The sequence below is a fragment of the Myotis brandtii genome, unplaced genomic scaffold (assembly GCF_000412655.1).
Source record: "Myotis brandtii unplaced genomic scaffold, ASM41265v1 scaffold889, whole genome shotgun sequence".
NCBI lineage: Eukaryota > Metazoa > Chordata > Mammalia > Chiroptera > Vespertilionidae > Myotis > Myotis brandtii.
Genome location: NW_005371640.1, coordinates 1334074 through 1337644, shown reverse-complemented (window position 1 = coordinate 1337644; position 3571 = coordinate 1334074). Strand labels below are relative to the sequence as shown.

The 3571-nt window shown below is 48.0% G+C and overlaps 1 protein-coding gene across 2 annotated transcripts in view; it reads left to right on the top strand.

The window, feature by feature from the left end:
• Positions 1-3571, top strand: part of KLF8 (Kruppel-like factor 8) — a 74909-nt gene that overhangs the window by 36375 nt on the left and 34963 nt on the right. The window lies entirely within an intron of this gene.

The window sequence follows — 3571 nt, the reverse complement described above, 5'->3', positions numbered from 1 at the left end:
CGCCTGCCCATGGTCCCCTGCGGCTGCGGCTGACCCAGGCGAAGCTGGCCCAGGTCCTGGGTGCCTGCTGTTTGCCAGAGGGAAGGAAGCCCAGTTCCCAGGTGCCTGGGACTGGCCAGAGGAAGGAATTCTGGGTCCCGGGTGTGGGGTGAGGCTGAGGCAGTTAGGGGCAATCAGGCCAGCAGGGGAGCAGTTAGGGGCAATCAGGCTGGTAAGGGAGCAGTTAGGGGTGATCAGGCAGGCAAGTAGAGGTAGTTAGAGGCAATCAGGCAGGCAGAGGTGGTTAGGGGTGATCAGGCAGGCAGGCAGAGGGGTTAGGGGCAATCAGGCAGGCCGGCAGGCAGGCAGGTGAGCGGTTAGGAGCTAGAGGTCCCAGATTGCTAGAGGCAGTCGGACATCCCCCAAGGGGTCCTGGATTGAAGAGGGTGCAGGCTGGGCTAAGGGGACCTCCCCCTTGTGCATGAATTTCATGTACTGGGCCTCTAGTTGTTAATAATATTACCTGGCATGCAGGTTACAGGGACTTTATAGTCTAGTGGGGGGAGCAATTATATGTACAAATAGGTGCTCTGAGGTAGAGAAGAACACCGAGGAATCAACGGTCAGTTTTGCCTGAAGGAATTAAGTAAGGAGCGGGATGATCTTGAGTTAATCCTTTCAAGAAGGATTAACAGAGTTTAAGCCATTTCAAACAGAGAAGCAAGGTGAGCCAAAGAATAGACATGGAAACAGGCATTCTCAGGGATTTGTAATACAGATTAAGCTCAAGAAAGTACCAAGATTTCTGCTGCTTCAGAGGTAGGCTGAGTCCAGAGTACAATAGGTCAGAGCAGTGATTTTCAACCGGTGTGCTGCAAAATTTTTTTAAAAAGCAATACCTGACTATTTAGTCAGGGGCACTGACTTCTTTTCCTTTAGACTGTCAAATTGAAAAATGACAACAACCAACACAACAATAACTGTGGGTGTGAATGCTCTGTCTTGATCCATGATTATATAGGTTATTTATAACAGTTGCATCTTATTGGTCACTGTGCATAATATGGTTGTGTTTGATTCGTTAACTCTTGGTACTAGAAATCCTTATTATACAAGTATAGGCACTTGATTTTTAATTTTTTAAAATGTATTTTTATTGATTTCAGAGAGGACAGGAGAGGGAGGGAGAGAGAGAGATAGAAACATCAATGATGAGAGAGAATCATTAATCAGCTGCCTCCTACACGCCCCCAACTGGGGATCGAGCTAACAACCTGGTCATATGCCCTGACCTAGAATCGAACTGTGACCTCCTGGTTCATAGGTCAATGCTCAGCCACTGAGCCATGCCGGCTGGGTGATACCTGATTTTTAAAAAAATCACTTTGGAGCAAAAAGGGTAGGTAATTTGTCAGATTGGCAAAAAATATGTTTTTGGTGTGCGCGGAATTTTAGTATTTAGTTTATGTGTGCCATGAGATGAAAAAGGTTGAAAATGCTGTGTTAGAGGGTGAGTCCCAGGGTTCTGCTTTGGATGTTGGCATGCATGATGATGCCATCCAGGTAGTTGGGGAACTATAAGAGGAGAAACACGACTTTGGAGGCAGAGTAAGAGAAGATGAGATGATTAGAAGACATTCAGGCAGAAAGATCAAGCATGTGGGCATATACGTCTTGGGAAGAACTGGTGTTGTAGGCGGGAAGGGTGCCAGATGTCAGACCGGACTTGGGTTCAGCAAACTTGGTACTTGAGTTCTGGCTAGGAAATAATCCAGAGCCAATGTGCTGGGCTGCATATCTGGCGCTTTGGCCAGACGGGTCATGCTGTGCTGTCTGTTCTTAAAACACATAGATAGGAAGGTCTGACATCAGTTCCAAATTTGGGAGACAAAGGACTGAAAAAAGTATAAATTAAGAGAGTTTCCTCCATATTGGGGGGCCCAGAATTTGAAAGACACATTTTCTCTGGGCCTCCACAAAATTTAATAAATGTAACTCTTGCAGTCAGCGCTGCAGTTCAGCCTCTGCTTCGGCAGGGTGCTGTAACTATAGTCAGCTGGCCAGCTTAATAAAGGCTCTTAAATTTGAATTCTGAGTCGGTGGTCTATCTCGCTGAGTCAACCCATAACACCAAGACTCAAACTATAGGAGAACATTTATTTGGAACATCACAGAGGGCGAAGAAGTAATTTGTAGAAGAAATGGGCTCAGGAAACAAGTTATAGAGGCAAAGGGAGTGAGAAAGCTAATGGTACTGTGCCTTGGGGGATGGGGAGAGGGAAGGGGAAGGTGCGGCAGCTCTTGGGAGGGAAAGCTTACTGGGTCCTTTGTCCTAAGGGTTTTAAGGGTGGAGATATTAGGGGAGGTCCTGGGGGAAGATCTCAGTAGAATATTCGGCAGTTTTCCAGGAGTGACTTTTCAGGTCCCACTGATTGATTGGTTGGTGCCAGGACAGGGGGTCATTATCCAATGCAAATGGTCCTGAGGTAAGCTGTGGGGTTACTGGCCTGGTTTTGCTTCTTTTCTGGTCCTGGAGCTGAAATACAACAGAGGCCTAGATGTTATCTCTGGGGAGGAAAGGTCAGGGGGTCCAAACAGCAGGACCAGTGATAAGCTAGTGGAGAAAAGGCCACCATGGGGGGGAGGCCCCACCCTACAACTGCTAGGCCCCCAGGGCTTTCTGCCCTGGTGATCTTCTGTACCTGGCCCTTCGTCCTTGCTCTGCTCCTGTCTGTCTAACTGCCGACCACACTGGGCTTGGAACTTGTTTTATCCTTTAAAAGGGGGCTTGAAGAGTATACTGATCCCTACTTTCCAGGGTCGTTGTCGGGAATGAGAAATGAGAAATGCACCTGGCCCAGTGACTTGCCCATATTAGGTGCTGAAGACACAGGAGCTATTATTCCTCCTGTCTCTCTGCTTTCTCGGTCCCTCTGCTTTGTTTTTTTGTCTCTCTGCTCTTTCCTCCCCTGTAAAAGCATTGTGGTAGGGACGAGACACTGATAAGGGCCTGTGGTTGCTTGAGACTTCCTGACCTCCTATTAAAATGACCTAGAGAGGGACTTTCAGGCAAGAGCAAAGAAATCCTGGAAATGTGGCTGTTATCCTATGGATTCAGCTCCACAGGAATCTTAGCGATGCCTGGCTGAGAGGGAGTCTCAGGCAGTTGAGAACCCTATTCTTAGAGGTCTGGTGTCTGGAAGACTAGAAGAGCCTTTCTGTCTCCACAGTTCTTCGAACTCCTCCTTCTTCCCCACCCATTCTTTCACCCTCACCTTCCTTCCTTGTCTCTTGCTACAACATGCCCCCAGCTCCATTCTCCTCAGCTTTTAGTCTCCACCTTGAGAAGACATTGTGACCTCGCTGTCCCTGCTGGTGTCTTCCTGTTACCATGGAGAGCTAGGAGGGTGGATATGATTCCCGTCGCCAGCCTTGCTTTTTCCTTTCCCCGTTCCTCTCTTTGTAGACAGCTCCTAACCCCAATCCCTTTCGCCCTCCCCTGGTGAGTTAGTTTAAAGCCGAATGAATAGGTAACCCAGCAGAGCACTTTCAAGCCTCTCTATGGTATGGGAAAAGGGGAATTGAAATTGAC